The sequence below is a fragment of the Bubalus kerabau genome, chromosome 14, assembly GCF_029407905.1.
Source record: "Bubalus kerabau isolate K-KA32 ecotype Philippines breed swamp buffalo chromosome 14, PCC_UOA_SB_1v2, whole genome shotgun sequence".
NCBI lineage: Eukaryota > Metazoa > Chordata > Mammalia > Artiodactyla > Bovidae > Bubalus > Bubalus kerabau.
The window spans coordinates 4,047,873-4,068,293 of NC_073637.1; the positions used below are offsets into that span (position 1 = coordinate 4,047,873).

Here is a 20,421-nt window from a genome sequence, read left to right on the forward strand (position 1 = left end):
CTGGGACCCCCGCAGGCGCTGAGATGTGTGTGTGTATGCTGGTGTGTGTGTGTATGTGTGCACAGAGCCCGTGCATGCACACACACACCACACCTGTGTCAGTGTGTGCACCCCCAAGGACACAAGCATGCACACGGAGGCATGGCCATGGGTATGGTGCACCAGTGTACGCACAGGTCACACACGAGGGCACTCGTGTGTGTGAACGTGAACGCAAGCGCTGGACACCTGTGGAGACCCCATGGGCATGAGAGCACAGGCGCGTGGCTTTGTCATGTGTGTGCGTGCCCGCCTGGCATGTGCGTGTGGCCGGAGGAGGGGGGAGTGGTAAGCCTGTCTGCCCTGGAGAATCTGGGGGGCCCGAGGAATAAAGCTGCTCGGATTGTATAAAGGTCATGCTGTGCTTTTCACAGCTCCAGGGAAAGTGTGAGGTGCTATCTGCAAAATTTAAATTGGGCCGAATGGAGACTGGCAGCGTCCTGGGCTTGGCAACCAGGAGACACCAGTTCTGCCCCCGTCTGAAGGGCTGCTCACCCCATGCCCAGCCCCCACACCCTCGCCCCACTGCCCGGAAGTGCTCCTCCTCCTCCAGGAAGCCTGCCCTGAGTGCCCCAGGCTCCTTTCCCTCCTCAGGACCCTGACTATGGAGGGCAACTGAGCCGCACGTCTCTCTCACAGCACTTGTCTCCCCCACAGTATCTATTGGGAAGGTTTCAGTGGGAGGACAGTAACAGAAATCCATTTCAGCTGGCTTAAACCATAAAGGGAATGGATTGACCCCTGTAAATGAAGACAATATGGGTTTCAGGCAAACTGTGATCAAGTTTCTAGCTTGGCTTCTCTGAAATCTCCTTGTTTTGCCTTCTCCTCATGCCTTGACTTTGCCTTCACAATGGCCCTCTTCACAGAGCAGGGTGAATCAGCATCCATATCCTCACCTGCAGCCCACACAGTCTTCTTCATCACACATCTTGTACCTCATGGTGTAAGGTAACTGCTTGAGCTCCAGCTGTTGCGTCTGTCTTCTGGCTAGCAGGAAGGCAAAGCAGAGAAAAGAGGTCTGCTCTGCTCTTTACAGGTGCTTCCCAGAAGTTGCTCACATCACTTCCTATGAATCCTGTTGGTCAGAAAGTAGACTCGGGCTGCCCTACAGTGAAGTCTTTATTCTGGCAGCTACTCACCCCTGCAGACCCAGGGCTCTGTTCCGAGGAATGAGGGGCACTGGGTGATGAGGGCCTGGGCCCCGTGGCTACAGGAGTGCTGAGGTGATCTCAGCACAGGGCCTGCCCTCACGCCTGGACCGAGCCCTCAGCCAGAACTTGACACCCATTGGCAAGCAGAGCCGTACCCGCCGTGGGAGCCATGGCCCAGGGGTGACCTCCCTTGGTCATCCACAGATCACTGGGGGCATAAGCCTCAGATCCAGGTCAGGGGTGACGGGGAACACTGGAGATGGTCAGACATATGCCTGCTCTGGGAAGGGAGGAGGCAGCGTGGGCCAAGACGGGGAAGATCCCCATGGCCGGGCATGGGGCAGACCACCCACTGGGAACAGCCACTCAGAGGTGGACCATCCAGATGAGGAGATGGGCTGGCCTGCCTCAGAGGAGGGGGTGGGCATGGTGCGCAGGATGGCACTGCCCCCACCCCGTGCCTGTGCCCGCCCGGCCTCCGAGGGCTGCGTGTGGCTACGAGGCCTGCAGAAGGGCCCGGCCTCTGCCCAGCGAGCCCCTGGTGGCCTGACCTGCCACCCAAGCCGCCCACCTCCTGCCCTCCTGCCTCGCCCCAGATCCTCAAACCATGGGGGCCGTTCTCACTCACTGGCCATGCAGGGAGCCAAAGTGTCATTTAATTAATTAACAAGTCCTCTCCTGCAGCGGGAGGCAGTTTTTAGCACAACCCAGTTTGACGGCGTGAGTAGAGTCGTTGGCAGCCAGGCGCCTGGGCCAGGCTCCCACTCAGAGGTCTGTGGGTGCCCAAGCCCCAGTCACCCTGAGCTGACAGGAGTCCCTGTGTGGTTTCCAGGCCCGCCCAGCATTGCTGCTGCCCCTTGCCCCTCCCCTTTGGTGGTGGACAGTCGGTGCAGAGCGACCAGAGGGCAAAGCAGAAGCAGAGGCAGGACCAGCTGTGCCGTGGGAGTGGGGCCCTTGGCTTCAGGCGGCCCTGGGTTCAAATCCCAGCCCTTCCTGTGCCCACTGCCACCTCCAACTGGGCCTCAGATGCCTCATCTGTGAAGTGGGGCGAAGGTGTCCCCCTCACGGGTGTGGTGTGTCAGCGACCAGCAGGGACCCACACACAGTAGGTGCCCGATAAGTGCCATTCTCCATCTCTTATTTCCACTGTAATGGGGCAGGGCCCCGCTGCATTCAGAGTGCCAAGGTGGGGAACATGGGACACCGAGGGGGAGGAGGCAGAAAGGGGGAGCCGGGGAGCCACAGATGAGTGTGGAGGGCGGGGCCACTCTGGCCAGGGGCGGTCTGTCTCAGCCTCACGGCAGGGACTGGCTGCGGGCTGCTGCCCCACCCAGAGTGCCCCCGGGGCCCGCCCGTCCCAGCTCTGAGGCCCTCGCCCCAGACATTTGTTGTCATTGGTTGTGTCTGACTCTTTGTGACCCCATGGACTGTAGCCCACCAGGCTCCTCTGTCCATGGCATTCTCCAGGCAAGAATACTGGAGTGGGTTGCCATGCCCTCCCCCAGGGAATCTTCCCGAACCAGGGATCAAATCCACATCCCCTAAATTGCAGGTGGGTTTTTTATTACTGAGCCACCAGGGAAGCCCAATAGACTCACAGGAAGTTGCAAAATTGGCACAGAGAGAGAGGTCCTTCATCTGGGAATGTCATAATTTCACCTTCCTTCCTGAAAGGTATTTTGCTGGACATAGCAGTCTGAACCGCACTTGGCAAACAAGTGAGCCCCTTCTGTCGGCCTCCGTGGTTGCTGATGAGACAGTCAAAGTCATTTGGATAATTTTCCCCTTACAAATAATTCGTTATTTTTCTTTGCGCTTTCATGAGTTAATTCTTTGTCTTTAGTTTTTACCAGTTTGATCTCGATGTATCTGACAATTAATTTCTTCGGTTCACTGATCTTGAGCCTGTAGGATTATGTATTTTAACTAATCTTCAGCCATTTTTTCTTCAAATATTTTTTCTGCGTCACACTTTCTTGTCTCTCTCTAAGATCCCGAGTCTGGGAACATTAGACCTTCTGATAGTATCCCTCTGGTCCCAGAGGCTATGTTTTTCTTCTCTTAATCTCAGCTCTCCTCCTGCTCGTAGCAGAGACTTTGACCTGTGTTCATGTTCACTAGTGATTTCTTCTGTTTTCGCCCTTCTTCTCTGGGACTCCACCCCTCAGTACTTTTCCCCTTGTTTATATATTTTTCAGTTGTCATGTTTCCGTTTGTTTCCTCTTCTTGTCTTTATTTTCTGAGGTTTCTATATTTTTTATTTCAAGAGTGTTTGCCCATACTTATTGGAACATTTTTATAATGGCTGCTTTTAAATTTTGTTTGGTAATCCTAACATCTGTGTTATCTCAAGTTGGCTCCTGTTTATTGTTTTGTTCCATGCAAAACACAAGTTGTGATTTTCCTGTTTTGTATGCCAAATTGTTTTGGATTGCATCCTAGAAATCTTGAATACTACTTTATAGGCTCTGGATGTTGTCTGAGTCCCATGGAGATGGAGATACTTAGGCTGGAGCAGACAATCTAACCAGTCGCGTTCAGGCTGCAGGCTCTGACCAGTCTTCAGGGGCTGGGATTCCTGCATAAGGTCAGACGTTAGAGCCTTTTGCTGCTCTTCAGATCTATCCTGTGTGAGCATCCGGCGGTCATTCTGGGCTTGGGCAGTGTCTACCCTGTAGCTCGTTTCTTAGACTTTTGGCACACCGTTCATCGTCCACACCCGCTTAGCTTGACCCTTGGCAATCACACACACGTAAGGGTCACTTTCCCACACCCCTTCTCTGTGTTCTCTGATCCTTCATTTCCTGGGATGCCTTCCTTTTGGTCTTTGGCCAAAGGGAGGGGTTTTCATTAGAATGCTCTGCTGTGTACTTCCTAGGGCTGTGTCCATACCCAGGACCATGTGGAGTGAGGAGGGGGTGATGGAAAAAAATGTGAGAAAGAACTGGCATTCTTGAGCGCACAGCTTCTAGTTGGAGAGGGCATCTCCCTCCACTGTGCACTGAACGCCCGCGGGCCCACTGCCGCCGCCAGCTGAAGCCAAGCTGGCCGCTGTGAGGACTGCCTGGGGGCTGGGTGATGACAGAGAAAAGAAAAATAAGCTGGGCATCTCTCCACCCTCTTCCTTGAACCATAACTGGAGGGATTTTCTCTGAACTCTTCTGGTGGCTCTGATGCCTATTCCAGACTTGAGCCTGCCTTGAGACTAAGCTGCAGGACCCGAGGGACAAAGGGGAGAAGTTGCCAGTGAGTTGAGGGTGCTTCAAAGTCCAGTTTTCTTCCCAGGCACCTGCTTGCCTTCACTCGTCAGAGTCCTCACGCAGCTGTTCTGTGTGATCTGTCCAGGTTTCATAGCCATGTTCCGTGAGGGGGTGTGTGTGCCTGCACCGTCCTACCTAGAACCGAACCCCAGAGACTGACACCCATCTCCCCGCCCTATGGCCTCAACCACCAGAGTGTCTGTGCACGTGCGCTCAGTCGCTTCAGTCGTGTCCGACTCTTTGTGACCCTGTCGACTGTGGCCCACCAGGCTTCTCTGTGCATGGGATTCTCCAGGCAAGTATACTGGAGTCAGTTGCCAGGCCCTTCTCCAGGGGATCTTCCTGACCCAGGGATCAAACCCACATTTCTCACGTCTCCTGCACTGGCAGGCAGGTTCTTCACCACCAGCGCCACCTGGGAGGCCCACTGGGGCGCCACCTATCTTCAAATGGGAGAAGGTAAGAGGGGATGGGTCCCCCCATTTAATTATCTGTGTTTCCAACATGGGGGAGTCACAGACCCTCCATCTGGGACACGAGGGAGGGTCTAGGCTTGACCTGCCAAGCCAAGCATCACCCCACATGCAGAAGGCCAGGGTGAAGGTAACCGGGCCACGTGATGGGGCAGGCAAGGTCCAAAGCCATCACTGACCACTCGGCCGAGCACGGCTCCCCATCTCTTGAGTCACCCTGAATTCAGGAAGGGTGGGTGGGCAGGAGCATCGTCCTCTGACCTTCTGAAGATGTGTGGACCCTCCCCACACTGCCTAACAGTAACCTTCCCTCTTCGACTCTTGAGAAAAGCCTTTATCTTCCTATGAGATGCTGGCCCTCTGAGCCTTTAGACTTCTTTTTAGAGGCTTATTTATTTTTGGCTGTGCTGGTGTTTGTTGCTGCACGTGGGCTTTTTCTAGCTACAGCAAGCGGGGTATATACTCCTCACTGAGGTTCACAGGCTTCTCACAGCGGTGGTTTCTCTTGCTGTGGGACACAGGCTCTCAGCATGCACGCTCTGTAGTCGAAGCTCTCAGGCTCTAGAGCATGGGCTCAGTAGCTGTGGCACATTGGCTTCATCGCCCCAAGGCCCGTGGGATCTTCTTGGACCAGGGATCGAACCTGTGTCCCCGGCACTGGCAGGCAGATTCTTAACCACTGGACCACCAGGAAAGCTGCCCAGAGACATTTGTTCCAAAGTTCTCATCCTCTTCTGTCACTAAATGGATGGAAGAACCAGCCTCCGTTAGGCAAACAGCATTTTCGGGATTGAGAGCTGGTGGGCCTCCCCAGAGTGGGGGAGCGGTGAGGGTGGATGGGGCCACTGTGGGGCTGAGTGTTGACGCCTGCCCTGCGGAGGGGACGTGGCCACCACACACAGCTGTGACAGCGGGGACGGGAGGTGTCCATGCTCCCACGGTGGCAGCAAGACAGAGTGGTGGTGGAGCACACGCCGCTGCTGACGGCGGAGTGGGGTGAGCTGTCACGGGTGAGACCCCGACCCAGTCCGGGGTGGGAGGCAGGGAGGTGGTGCCCACAGCCAGAGTCCTGTCCCTGGGTCCTGAGAGACGGGCCTGCTGGCAGTTCACTGTGGAGAGTGGACCGGAGCAGCTTCTGGGGTGGGTGGGGGAGAGGCTGTGCTGGGCGCCTTCGTCCCGGGGGCGCCCGCCAGCCCCGCAGGAGCACGGACGGCCCTGCAGAGCTGCCCCAGCCTGGGGTGAGGGCTCGGCCCCTGCAGCGTCCACCCACCAGGCCTGGGCTGTGGGCTGCTCTGCAGTGGACGTGAGGAGGCTCCTTCCAGCCAGGCTGGTGGCACAGAGCGAGCTGGTGCTGGCTGGCAGCAGTGCTGGGGAGCCCGTGCCTGGCCTGAAGGAGAAAGGGGTGCCTGCTCCCCCACCCCCGGAGCCGCCGTGAGCCCCAGGGCCTGGGGCAGGGGCCAGGCCTGCTCACCGCTGACCCTGCTCCTCCCAACGCGGTGACTTCTTGGAGCTGGATTTCAGCAGCAGAGCTCGAAGCAAAAGTAGATGATGGGGAGGGAGGTGGGGGGGGTTCAGGATGGGGGACACATGTACACCCATGGCTGATTCATGTCAATGTATGGCAAAAAACACTACAATATTGTAAAGTCATTAGCTTCCAATTAAAATACATGAATTAAAAACAATAGAAGGTGGGATGGAGCTGGAGGGGAAGCTTCATGGCTGGGGGCCGGGGGTGGGGGCCTTAGACGGCGCAGGGCTGCAGGTGCCTCCTCTGCACGGAACCGCCCTGCTGCCTATAGGGGCTCACGAGGGAGTGACTCGGACGGGGTCCAGACCCGGATGCTGGACGAGGACACGTTCCCAGGCCCCCAGGTTCCCAGATGGGACCTGAGCATCGCTTCCACGCAGGGCTTCAGCCCCAGGGGGGACCTCCTGCCTCCGGGCCAGGCGGAGACCCAGCCTCAGGCGCAGGTGCGGCCCTGAGCCTGGTCTGAGCCCCGCCTTGCTGGACAGTCTAGGGATCCCGTCCTTGGCTGTGGGGAGGCCTGGGTAGGAGAAGCAGGGGGGCGGCGGTTGTGGGGATCCTGCTTTGAGCTGGGCACCAGCTGCGTGACTTCCGCCGGCAAGTCCACGCTCTGTCTGGGGCCCACACGCTGCTGCCCCTCCCCTCTGCGCCCAGCCCGACTGGACTCCTGGCAGGAGAGGCAGGGCCCACAGTGCCGCGGTGACTCCCGCAGCGCCCCCTCACTTTATTTTTATCCCCGTCGAGCCCTATAAATACTGCAGTGATCGCCAAGTACAGTCAATGTGCCCGAGGCCTCCCGCCGTCAGGGCTGCCCACCCACTCGGCGGGCACCCAGGGCCAAGGGGCAGAGAGCCGAGGCTCTGGGAAGGTGGGGCAGGCCTGGGACGGACCCCAGATCCCCTCCACTTGGGGCATGTTGGCACCGCCCCTCTTGCTTCCTGGTTATGGTGCCAAGGAAACAGGATGTTTTCTTTCTCTGGAGCCTCTGGGCCTCAGTTTTCCCATCAGAGAAATAGGGATGACAACCCAGGTGGAGGTTGGACGTTGTCGTCTCCCCTTTCCCGATGCCCACTCCTGGAGGGGACTGGGGTTTCTCTGGCTTCAGTCTCTGCTGCCCTGTGCTTGGGTCAAGACCCTTTGTGAATATTTGTTTGGTGAGTGGATGGATGGATGGATGATGGATGGAAGGATTGGGTGGGTGGGCAGATGCATGGAAAGTTGAGAGGGTGGACGGATGAATGACATGAACTAACGGCCGGAAAGTGCTGAACCCAAGGGGCTCGTGCAGTGCGCAAGCCACTCCACTGTGCTTTATCAGGGGACGCCCCCTTTACCTCCAGGCAGCCACTGCTCTTGGATGGCAAGTCCTCCCTGGATCTGTCAAGACATGGAGGGAGGAGGGGCTTAGGAACTCACCTGGAGGACTGGTCGGGGAGTCCCAGGCAGGGGCAGGGGAAGGGGGGCTCACGAAACCATAAAGCCAATGTGGGTGTGCTCCCCAGCTGGGAGACTCTGCTCTGCCCCCCCAGGTGGTGGTGCCCCCAAGCAAGAATGTGTGGAAATGCCAACGTGGCTTAGGACACAGGGACACAGGGGGTCATGGTTGGGGTGGGCCTTGGTCCTCCCTGATCTCACTGCAGGGACCACCATTCCTGTGCCCGGCCGGCACTGCAGAGGCCTGGGTGTGTGTCCCCATGCTGGACCCTCATTCAGCTGGTATGCCTGCCTTGATCACCACCCACCTTGATGGAAACAAGGGAGATGCCTGCCTGGGTGGTCTGCTCAGCTGTCAACACCAGGGTAACGCCACCCAGTCACCCTGTACTGCCTGCAGGGCTCCAAGACCCGCATCCCACCGCCTCGTAGCCCTGGGCGCTCCCTGCAGTCAGGCTGAGGAAGCAGCCCACTGTGGTCCAGCCTGGATTCCCTTTCTCTCGGCCTCCATCACCTATGAGGGGCCAGAGACGCCGTCTGTTCTCGTGCCGGACACTCTCAAGGGTAAAGGCGCACAGGGCCTGCTGGCTGCAGGGAGAAGTCCCCAGCCATACCCTTCAAGCCCCCTTGTCCACCTGTTTTCAGAGCCCACAGCTTGGCCAGGGGGCAGGTATCTGAGAGGGAGAAGGGATAGTCAGGCATCTGGGCTGAGAGAGAGACTTTTAGAGCTTGAGGAGTCGTGGGGACCCCAGGGAAAGGGACAGACAGCAGAGCCTCCAGCCCTGGGGACCTGGGCAGTCAGCAGAGAGAGAGAGAGAGATGAGCACTGGACCCGTAGCCAGGAGCTCAGGCTCCAGTGCTGTGAAAGACCAAGCCCTGGGCCGGGCAGCTTGGAGGGGCAACTCCGTGGCAGGGCCAGCCTTGAAGGGTGGGGACTGACCGGGCAAGGGTGAGAGGGCACACCTGGAGAGTTGGTGCCGTGGGCTTGGGTCGGCATCCTGAAGGCACTTGGATGTGATGGTTGGTGATGGTGGCCCAGGAAGGGCCTTGAATGGGGGGTTCACGCCCCCAAATGAGACCAGGTGGGTGAGCTGGCAGAACAGGGGCACTGTGGAGCCAGTCCTGGGGAGGGTGCTCCCACTCAGCCCCGCCACGGACCCCCTGCGTCAGCCCGGAAGGTGGGGCTGGCGGGCTTTCCGCCCACAGGCAGCACTGTCGTGAGGTTCAGCAGCTCTCTGGGTTGCAGGGAGGGAGCCCTGGAAGCACACAGTTGTGTTTTTGTAAAATGTTCTTCTCGTTGAGCTTTACCTTTGTCATTAGCATCTTGTTACCGCGGTTCCCTGCACGTGCTGGTGGGGATGGGGGATAGTGCACCGAAACCAGTTCTTGACTCTGAGTGTGAGAGTGTGTGTGACTGCATATGAGTGTGTGTGACTGTGTTTGTGCCAGTGTGTGCAGGGAGGAGGGGAGGGGAGATGGGGGAGCCCAGACAAATGCCCACGGGTTAGAGGAGCTCGGACAGAATTCCACCCAGTAGGTGGACACGGTAACCCTCTGCAGCACCCACGGTAGATTCAAACCAGTCCTGCCTGGCAAACTCCTACTCATCCTTCAGCACCCAGTCCAAACGCTCCTTCTCTGGGAAATCTTTCCAACACCCTGGGGAAAATGTACTGTTTCCAAATGTGACCTTCTAACTCAGAAGGTAAAGAATCTGCCTGCAATGCTGGAGAACCAGGTTTGATCCCTGGGTTGGGAAGATCCTCGGGAGAAGGGAATGGCTACCTGCTCCAGTGTTCTTGCCTGGAGAATCCCAGAGACAGAGGAACCTGGTGAGCTACAGTCCATGGGATTGCAAAGAGTTGAACATGACTGAATGACGATAATGAAAAACAACAGACTTAGCGCCCAGTAGGTGATTCTGTGGGCCTCTCTGTCTCCTTCTGCTCCTCTGAGACGCCGAGGGCAGCACCCACATGGCGCCTGGCAGTAGCGCTTGACACCACCCAAAATTCAGTGATAAATCAGACAGGCCACGTGCTCACACGTGCCCTGGGGCTCCAGCGGGCCAGGTCTGGGCTAAGGGCTGGAAAGGCAGGAGCCGGCTCACACAAGCCTCGCGTCAGCCCGCAGAGCAGGGCACACTGTGGTCCGTGTCACAGGCCTGAGGAAGCCAAGGCTCGGAGTCGCTGCCACCCTGCGGGCCTGTGGTAGAGCTGGGAGGATGTGCTGCAGGGCTGGTGGGAGGCTGGGCAGTCGGCGGCCGTGGCCACTGGTCTGGTGGCCCAACTGGAGAGAGAAGAGGAAGAGGGAGGGAAGAAGGAGGCTGTTTGTCCCTAAAAAGAGACCCGATAACGAAAGAACCAGGTGCTGTCCACGTGCTCACATGCTCACAGGGGCACAGAGCACCTGTGAGGAAATCAGGGGGCTTGCAGGCAGGAGCTACGCTGATCCTGGTGTGGAGGCTCCTCGGCAGAGAGAACTTACCATGCTACCCCCAGAGGAACTCAAACCAAAGGCCCAGCTCCCGGTGCCCTGCCTGGGGGTGAGCCAGACCCTTGCTGGGTGCTGGGAGAACCCTGACCTCTCCTTGCCCCCTGCTGTTTACTTGTCTTCCTCATAGACTTGCCATCTCCTCACCCCAACTCCCTGGGCCCCTGGGAAGCGGCGCTGGGCTGATCGTCTGGGCTCAGGGTCCTGCAGAGGCGGTACCTTCTCCTCTGTCCATTTCCTGACCTTGCCTTCTCCTCTCACACTCGGTCACCTGCAGATGAGACGGCCCCTCTCCTGGGCCCATTCCCTCTTGGGGCTTGTCCGGTGATACCTGGGGGCCCTCAAACCGGCGGAGCCCTCCACGTCCTGGTGACAAGGGGGACGCACGCAGGACTGTGGGGCTGGCTCATGGCGGCTGGAAAGGGGCGTCCTTCACTGCTGCTCCTGGTCCTGTGTCCAGGGCCAGCCATGGGGCCACCAGATTGCCCGGGGGGCCACAGAACGTGGCTGTGTCCAAGACAGAGAAGCAAGCACCCGGGAGCGCTGGCTGCCTCGGCTGGTCCCAAAGGTGTCCCCTCCGATGTCTGTCTTCCCACTCCTCCGGCTCTCGCCTCCCACAGGAGCACTGTGGGCTGCCCCGTGGCCCGGCGCGGCCGGCACACTCACTGCCCTCACGGGGTCCCAGCTTCACCTGGGTCCAAGTACCGCCGCACAGCGCGTACACTGAGAACCGTAATCTCAGGCCGAACTGCGTGCTGTGGAGTGGAAGGTAAGAGGTGCTCTTCAATTCTGCAGCCCGTGATCTTGCGGCCGTTACAGGCTGAGAGCCCCAAGGGGCGCCAGTGATGCGGAGGTGGGGCCTTGGCTGGGTGTCAGCGACAGGCCTGGGCCCCCAGAGCCACTGAGGCCCTTTGGGACATGCGGGTGCCCGTCCCCACCAGGGCCAGAGCCCTGCCCCCCACCCCCCGTGGCTGAGGGAGAGAAGAGGTGGTCAGAGCAGCTGGCACGGTCAGGATGGACAGCTATCCCTCAAGACTTCCCCATGCTAGGCGTCCTCGTCGAGGGGGCCTTCCCTGACCCTCAGCCCCCTTTGGGTCCCCACACCCCCATTCTGCTCCTGTACAGCCTCCACCCATGTTCCCATGCACATCTGTGTGACTTGCAGCCCACCTGCTAAACAAACCACAAGCACTGCGACAAGGGCTGTGTCTTCACAGAGGCTGCTAGGTAGGCCCCACTGTCACCGTCTTACTTGGTGCAAGAGCCCTGATGGCTGCTGGGAACATAATCCTTGGGAGGAAGACATTTCCTAGCCTCCTTTGCAACTAGAAGTACCCAAAGGACCCAGTTCTGGCCAAGCGGGGATGGTGGTGTAAGCAGGTGTACAATATCTAGGAAGTGTCTTTAAAAGGATGGGATTGGGGATGAGTGACTTTCCATTGTCCAGATCTCCTTTTTGCTATTGAAAAGCAGATGTGATGGCTGGCACTTACACAGCCACCTTGTGCCATGAGGCAGAGGGCCCATTTTGAAGATCAGAGAAGCAACAAGATTAAACCAGTCTGGGATACTGATGATTGTGAGGGGTGCCCTCCCAGCCTTACAGCCTATTTGGGCTAGAATGTGTAATACTGAAAGTACACACTGATCTTATTTCAGTCACTGTTATTGGAATTTTCTGTCATTAGCAACCAAAACTAATTGTATGGCATCCCCAGGGCTTAGTATGTTGCCTGACACTGGAAATAAGATTGTTGAATGAATAAGTGATGACAAACAGGATAAAATTTGGCAAGAGGAGTCTGGACGTTGTGCCAGGTAGCAAGCCTGGGTGGTGGGTGTGGAACAGACAGATGGCTCCTTGGGGCGTGGAGATGCCTCCTCCCACAAGGATGGAGAAGCAGGCTCTGCTACTTCCTAGGAGGGGCGGCAAACTCTTCCTTCACAGAGGATGTGATTAGCAAAGATGACACTCAAATGCTCCTGTTGGGATTTTCTTTTACTTTTTTTTTTTTTTTTTGCCACTCCTGCTTGGTGATAAATACCTTGGGAGGCTGTTACGAGTTTCATGCTGGAGTCAGTTTTCTAAGAGCCTGGGGCTGTGATGAGACTGCTCTTGAATGGTTGGGGGCAAGATTCTTCTCTTGGTCAGACCCCTGCGGGGTGCTGGGCCTGTGCCAGAACTTTCCCAGCACACATCCCCCTGTGACACTGCCCCCCACACACAGGTGACAGGGGCGACATGGCATGCCCCCCTCCCCTGCGCTCTGGCACTCTGCGGCCTCAGAGGCTCCCACATCAACGCTTTGGAAAATGTGCCCAGAGGAGGTGTCACTGCTCAACATCACCCAGCAACACAGGTGTAGGTGTGGTGATAGAACAGACTAGGCTCTGTGGGGACACTGAGTGAACACTACGGCCCTGTGCGTGTCTGAGGTCAGCTTTAGTGGGCGCTGCAGAGGGTCCTCCAGAAGCGGGGCACAGGGGGAGGATGCGACTCACAGATATCTTGTGGGGTCTGCGGCAGCTTCCTCCCTCCGTTCTTCCTCTGGGTGTCTCTTAGACGTCCCCTTTACCCAGCCTCCCTCCTGGTTCTCCCAGGGGGAGGTCCTGATGGAGGGGCCCGCGCTACTGCTTCTGGGGGGTGGGGTGGGACGCTAGAGGGCTTGCCCCAGATAAAGAGGAAGCAGCAGGTACTCAGCACTGGCTCTGGGCTGGCCCTGCTGGCACCAGACCAGGGTCCCCCAAACTCTGGGATCCAACGCCTGATGATCTGAGGTGGAGCTCATGTAATAATCACGGAAACAAAGTGCACAATAAATGCAAAGCCCCAAACCATTCTCCTCTCTCCCCAAAAATTGTCTTCCACGGGTCCCTGGTGCCAAAACAGCTTGGGACGCCGCTAGACTACCCTGTTGGGGGTTGGGGAGCTGGGTCGGCAGGAAGCACACTCTGCAGGCGGTCGTCCTGGAGGAGGTGTGGTCCCGTTTCCCCTCCTTCCCTCCACCCCCCAGCACGGGGCGTGGCCCCGCACCTTCAGCTCCACAGCCGCGCGCTCTGGAGACCCGTCCCCATAAGGCCCTCGGCGGAAAGGCTTTGGTCTGCGCCCCAGCAGGTGCGGATCAAGGCGTGGCGTCCAGGGGCGCGGCTCCTCTCGGCAGTCCCCGTGGGCCGTCCTAGACCTGGGCGCCGACCCTTCTGTCCTCGGCTCTCGAGTCCAGGCCCTGCGTGGTCCCTGCGTCGCAGCGGCACTGCCTCTCAGATCCTTGAGATCTGGTTGGGCCTCCGAAGCGAGTCCTTCCACTTCGTGTCTAAGTGACCCTGCTCCGCAGATGGGAAGACATAGCCTCGGAGAAGCGAGTAAGCCGGCCCCGAGGCCGCTACTTGATGCACGGTACTTCGTGGCTCTCGAGGACCACACATCCCGGCGACCGCAAGTGCGCCTGCCGGGCGCAGGCTTTCTGGCCCAGTCGGCCGCCGTCCCAGGCCGTTTCCGCACCCGCGCGGGGCCCTCTGGGACTTGTAGTTCCGAGTCGGACACCGCCCTTTGCGCGTCCGTGGCTCTGCGGCCATTGGCTGGCTTGAGGCGTCGGGGCTGTGCGACGGGCGGGAGCGCCTCGCGGCCTTCGCCGCGCGGAAGGGTCGTCACGTGATATTTGGGTCCTGGCTCCGCCCCCTCCCCGCCCCGCCCGCCTAGAGCGCACGGAGCGCGCCCGCGAGCTACCCAGGCCCAGGTGAGGCGGCTGCGCGCGGCGGAGCCGGGCCGGCGGCGGCGGACCGGCGGGGCAAGGCTGGGTCGGCTCGGGGCCGCGTTCCCCGAGGCGGGGCCGACGCCGAAAGGGGCGCGCGGGGCCCGCGGAGCCCGCGGGGCCGGGGGCGGGGCGCGCGCGGGGCGGGCGGGGCCTCCGGGAGGGGCGGGGCTGCCGTGGGCTGAGGCTGGGGGCGGGTCTCGGGGGCGGAGCGCTTGTCCAGGGGCCCCGGTGCCGGAGCGCTTGTCCAGGGGCCCCGGTGCCGGAGCGCTTGTCCAGGGGCCCCGGTGCCGGAGCGCTTGTCCAGGGGCCCCGGTGCCGGGATGGTCCTCATCGCCCTCGAGTGGGAGGCAGCCGTCGAGGGAGAGCCCGGCCCTGCGTGCCTCCTCTCCGGGCCTTCCTGCTCTCCCTCCACGTTTGGCTTGAAACGTGCCTCCTGGGCACCGAGGATGAGGGCTCTCCCGCCTGCCCTTCTGTTGACCCCGATCTGTGCTGCCTCAGTGGACTCCCTTCGGGGACCTCCTGTCGGGAGACTCAAGTCTCACTCATGCCCTCTGGGCTCCACGCGCGGCGTCCGCTGTGGCGGCCACTAGCTAGAGAGGCGCAGGCCTGGAATACTGCGGTCACGGCAGAAAGTTCTGAGGGTGAAGCAGCGGGACTAGAGGGGCCTCTGCCATGGCAGCTACGCCCGGCTGTCTTCTCCCCTGCCCTCTTCCTGCCCACGGCTTGGTTCCTGGCTGGATGGCACCTCACCGTCCTTCCAGTGGGTCTCAGCCCGCTTTCCTGACCACCCTTTCCGATCACTACCCTGGTTCAGGTCCCTTCCCTTTTCCTTCCCAGCGCTTCACGTTTTGTGTTTCTCACTTGTTTGCGTCTTTTCTGCTTTATCCTGGGTCCCCGTGAGGCAGGGGTTGCTATTGTTCCTCACTGTAGCCCCAATGTGGACACAGTGTCAGGGTGAGAACCAGGGCAAGCATGTCAGTATTGGCGTGCTTCGGTCTATTACAGTGATACTTCCTAGTGGCTCAGCCTCATACGCCACAGGTCCTCAGTAGAAACCTGGTTCAGCAAATGCTTGCCCAGGAGTGGCTGTGGGAAAGTGGCAGTCCAGGAAGGCTTCCTGGAGGAGGTGGAGCTTCCTGGCCCCCTGCACATTTCTCTCCTCCTCTGTTGGCCTGTTTGCCCTGACTGTATCCCCACTGCCTTCCCTGGGTGCTCCTCTGCAGGCCCTGAGGTGGGCACCTAGGCACAGGCACTGCTGTCTGGGGGTTTTGGGTCTTGTGGGCAGACAGGAGTCCCTAAGTCCCCTCCTGTAAGGTGATGGTTGGTCAGGACCTGGTTCCTGCCTTCTGCTCCAGCCACATCTTCCACCACTTGCTTCGTGTGGCCCGCTAGGGCACACGCTCTACTTCCTGCACATCCCATGTCTTTTCTCACTGGTATGAGGCTGTCTGTGTCTTCCTCTTAGAATGCCTTCTACTCTGACTGTCCCCTACCTCCCCTGGGTTGGTTCACCCATGTCTGTGCCCATGGCTCACAGCACACAGCACCCTGCTTGTTACTGAGAGTTTTGCTCTCTGACTAGTATTTGGACTAGTGTTTGGGAGAAGTGAACTGTTGGTTAGACCTGTTTTGTTTTTTTTTTTTTCTTTTTTTTAAATGCGCACAGGCATGTCTGTGGTTGCTGGGTTTGTTTTGATTGTATTATTTGCTACAAGAGGAATTTAATCTGGGTGGCTCAGTCCAGCCATAATTCTTTCTGTTATTTGAATTGTGATTTGTGACATCAGTAGTAATGATGGACTTGCTGGGCTGTGAAGGTAGCGGCCTCTGAGATTTGGCTGTTTTCTGCCAGAACACCCAGCACTGCCTGGCTCGTAAGTGTTTGCTGGATCCGTAAATGGAGGAGTGGGCGATGAAAGACTAAAGTGGAGGGAGAACGAACAGATCAGAGTGAAGGGGCCTGTTCTGCCTCCTCCAGCGATGTTCCCCTGGGGTGTTTGATGCTGGTCCTTGCACTTGTCCCTGCCCTCTGCTCTGAATGTCCTTGTCCTGCGTGGGTGCCTTAGAGCAGAGGAAGCAAATACCACTCACAGATTTTCTTGAAGCCAGATATGAGAATCAGAGAAGAAATGTGGATAAGGTAACTGTGTAGGGCAGTCCCTCATACCACAAATATTCGTGCACACTATCGTCTGGGAGATACAGTAGTGAGCCTGACAGATAACATTCCTGTTGCCGTAATAAATAGGACCGTTTTCAGTTCAGTTCAGTCGCTCAGTCGTGTCCGGCTCTTTGCGACCCCATGAATCGCAGCACGCCAGGCATCCCTGTCCATCACCAACTCCCGGAGTTCACCCAGATTCACGTCCATCGAGTCAGTGATGCCATCCAGCCATCTCATCCTCTGTCGTCCCCTTCTCCTCCTGCCCCCAATCCCTCCCAGCATCAGAGTCTTTTGCAGTGAGTCAACTCTTCGCATGAGGTGGCCAAAGTACTGGAGTTTCAGCTTTAGCATCATTCCTTCCAAAGAAATCCCAGGGCTGATCTCCTTCAGAATGGACTGGTTGGATGTCCTTGCAGTCCAAGGGACTCTCAAGAGTCTTCTCCAACACCACAGTTCAAAAGCATCAATTCTTCAGCGCTCAGCCTTCTTCACAGTCCAACTCTCAAATCCATACATGACCACAGGTAAAACCATAGCCTTGACTAGACGAACCTTTGTTGGCAAAATAATGTCTCTGCTTTTGTATATGCTGTCTAGGTTGGTCATAACTTTCCTTCTAACGAGTAAGCGTCTTTTAATTTCATGGCTGCAGTCACCATCTGCAGTGATTTTGGAGCCCCCAAAAATAAAGTCTGATACTGTTTCCACTGTTTCCCCATCTATTTCCCATGAAGTGATGGGACCGGATGCCATGATCTTCGTTTTCTGAATGTTGAGCTTCAAGCCAACTTTTTCACTCTCCACTTTCACTTTCATCAAGAGACTTTTTAGTTCCTCTTGACTTTCTGCCATAAGGGTAGTGTCATCTGCATATCTGAGGTTATTAATATTTCTCCCGGCAATCTTGATTCCAGCTTGTGCTTCTTCCAGTCCAGCATTTCTCATGATGTACTCTGCATATAAGTTAAATAAACAGGGTGACAATATACAGCCTTGACGTACTCCTTTTCCTATTTGGAACCAGTCTGTTGTTCCATGTCCAGTTCGAACTGTTGCTTCCCGACCTGCATACAGATTTCTCAAGAGGCAGATCCGGTGGTCTGGTATTCCCATCTCTTTCAGAATTTCCCACAGTTGATTGTGATCCACACAGTCAAAGGCTTTGGCATAGTCATTAAAGCAGAAATAGATGTTTTTCTGGAACTCTCTTGCTTTTTCCATGATCCAGTGGATGTTGGCAATTTGATCTCTGGTTCCTCTGCCTTTTCTAAAACCAGCTTGAACATCAGAAAGTTCATGGTTCACATATTGCTGAAGCCTGGCTTGGAGAATTTTGAGCATTACTTTACTAGCGTGTGAGATGAGTGGAATTGTGCAGTAGTTTGAGTATTCTTTGGCATTGCCTTTCTTTGGGATTGGAATGAAAACTGACCTTTTCCAGTCCTGTGGCCACTGCTGAGTTTTCCAAATTTGCTGGCATATTGAGTGCAGCACTTTCACAGCATCATCTTTCAGGATTTGAAGTAGCTCAATTGGAATTCCATCACCTCCACTAGCTTTGTTCGTAGTGATGCTTTCTAAGGCCCACTTGACTTCACATTCCAGGATGTCTGGCTCTAGGTCAGTGATCACACCATCGTGATTATCTGGGTTGTGAAGCTCTTTTTTTGTACAGTTCTTCTGTGTATTCTTGCCATCTCTTCTTAATATCTTCTGCTTCTGTTAGGTCCAAACCATTTCTGTCCTTTATCGAGCCCATCTTTGCATGAAATGTTCCCTTAGTATCTCTAATTTTCTTGAAGAGATCTCTAGTCTTTCCCATTCCGTTGTTTTCCTCTATTTCTTTGCATTGATCTCTGAGGAAGGCTTTCTTAACTCTCCTTGCTATTGTTTGGAACTCTGCATTCAGATGCTTATATCTTTCCTTTCCTCCTTTGCTTTTCGCTTCTCTTCTTTTCACAGCTATTTGTAAGGCCTCCCCAGACAGCCATTTTGCTTTTTTGCATTTCTTTTTCTTGGGGATGGTCTTGATCCCTGTCTCCTGTCCAATGTCACGAACCTCATTCCATAGTTCATCAGGCACTCTATCAGATCTAGGCCCTTAAATCTATTTCTCACTTCCACTGTATAATCATAAGGGATTTGATTTAGGTCATACCTGAATGGTCTAGTGGTTTTCCCTCCTTTTTTCAATTTAAGTCTGAATTTGGCAATAAGGAATTCATGGTCTGAGCCACAGTCAGCTCCTGGTCTTGTTTTTGCTGACTGTATAGAGCTTCTCCATCTTTGGCTGCAAAGAATATAATCAGTCTGATTTCGGTGTTGACCATGTGTAGATGTCCATGTATAGAGTCTTCTCTTGTGTTGTTGAAGAGGGTGTTTGTTATGACCAGTGCATTTTCTTGGCAAAACTCAATTAGCCTTTGCCCTGCTTCATTCCATTTTCCAAGGCCAAATTTGCCTGTTACTCCAGGTGTTTCTTGACTTCCTACTTTTGCATTCCAGTCCCCTATAATGAGAAGGAGATCTTTTTTGGGTGTTAGTTCTAAAAGGTCTTGTAGGTCTTCATAGAACCATTCAACTTCAGTTTCTTCAGCGTTACTGGTTGGGGTATAGACTTGGATTACTGTGATATTGAATGGTTTGGTTTGGAAACGAACAGAGGTCATTCTGTCATTTTTGAGATTGCATCCAAGTACTGCATTTCGGACTCTTTTGTTGATCATGATGGCTACTCCATTTCTTCTGAGGGATTCCTGCCCGCAGTAGTAGATATAATGGTCATCTGAGTTAATTATGCAGAAAATTAAGTGGAGCGATAGAGAACTGAGCACTAGTGATAGAAGGTGAGCTGGAAGTGCCGTTGCCGAGGCGTGTGCACCGAGGCCCTGGGAGGGGCTGTGGGGGTCAGGGAGTGCCTGGGAGGCTGGTGTGGCCGCCCCACTCTGAGCAGCCCTCTGGCTCCAGAGAGCTGGCTCTGGCCTGCTTGTGCGGCGCACTAGTGGGCACACAGGAGAAGCGACCGTTGTCACCCTCTTCGTGTCATAGCTGTGATGGTCACCACCGCTTATGGACCTCTGGGGTCTGCCAGGCAGCTGCTGCTGCTGCTAAGTCACTTCAGTCGTGTCTGACTCTATGCAGCCCTGTAGACGGCAGCCCACCAGGCTCCCCCGTCCCTGGGATTCTCCAGGCAAGAACACTGGAGTGTGTTGCCATTTCCTTCTCCAATGCTTGAAAGTGAAAAGTGAAAGTGAAGTCGCTCAGTCGTGTCTGACCCTCAGCGACCCCATGGTCTGCAGCCTCCCAAGCTCCTCCATCCATGGGATTTTCCAGGCAGGAGTACTGGAGTGGGGTGCCACTGCCTTCTCCAAGGCAGCTGCTGAGTTCCTTATATTCCTAAGATCAGGACACTTCCTAGGGCTGGGTAGCTTATCCAGAGTCACAGGCCCGTAAGTGAGCAGCCGGGATTTGATCTCAGCCCGTTGGCTCCTGAGCCTGCTCACCACTCTGCCGCCCTGCCCGCCCAGCACTCCTGCTCTCCTGCCTCCCGGAGGACGGATGGGAGGGTGCTTACACCCCGGAGGATGCCCTGTCCCTTGGAGGACGTCTGTGGTGATGGTGGTGGTTACCCTGGTAAAGACTTAATCCCGGACTCCCCTCAGTGTTGAACTGATGTTCTCAAGCAGAGCCAGGCAAGGGTTGAGGGCATCAGGAGCCCAGGTCTGGAAGTGTGTTTTCGGCTGGGATTGGGGGGAGGCTGGCCTGGAACTTGGAGTTCTGGTTCCCAGTGTGGCGGATGAAAGGAGGTTAGAGTGAGCCCACCGTTGGCCACGGCTGCTCTCCAGGTCCTGTGGAAAGGTGTCCAGTTGTCTAGTCAAGCATTTTTAGGGCTTTGGTACCAGGCGCTGTGCTCGGGCACCTGTCTGTCCATGTCTGTCCTCTGATGCCCAAGCCAGACCCTGGATGTGGCCTCTGGGGGGTGCAGACTGCACCTGCACCGACTTGGAAGCTGGATATTGGGGGTGCGGGGTGGCGGTGGGGGCGGGATGCTGCCTGGGGAGGACAGAGGGCAGGCCCCTCGGGAGATGAAGGGGTGTCAGAGCTCTGCTCAGGAGTCAGCGCCA

At 56.6% G+C, this 20,421-nt stretch overlaps 1 protein-coding gene across 5 annotated transcripts in view; it reads left to right on the top strand.

The window, feature by feature from the left end:
• The first annotated feature begins 13,718 nt into the window (after nucleotides 1-13,718).
• The window catches only part of TSNARE1 (t-SNARE domain containing 1), a 118,809-nt gene continuing 112,106 nt past the window's right edge, over nucleotides 13,719-20,421 (top strand). For 3 of the 5 annotated variants that reach the window (XM_055545682.1, XM_055545679.1, XM_055545680.1), the window contains exon 1: nucleotides 13,719-14,115. The gene's annotated coding sequence lies outside the window, so the exon portion shown is untranslated. The remainder of the gene's footprint in view (nucleotides 14,116-20,421) is intronic. The other 2 variants (XM_055545683.1, XM_055545684.1) reach the window with 1 other exon arrangement.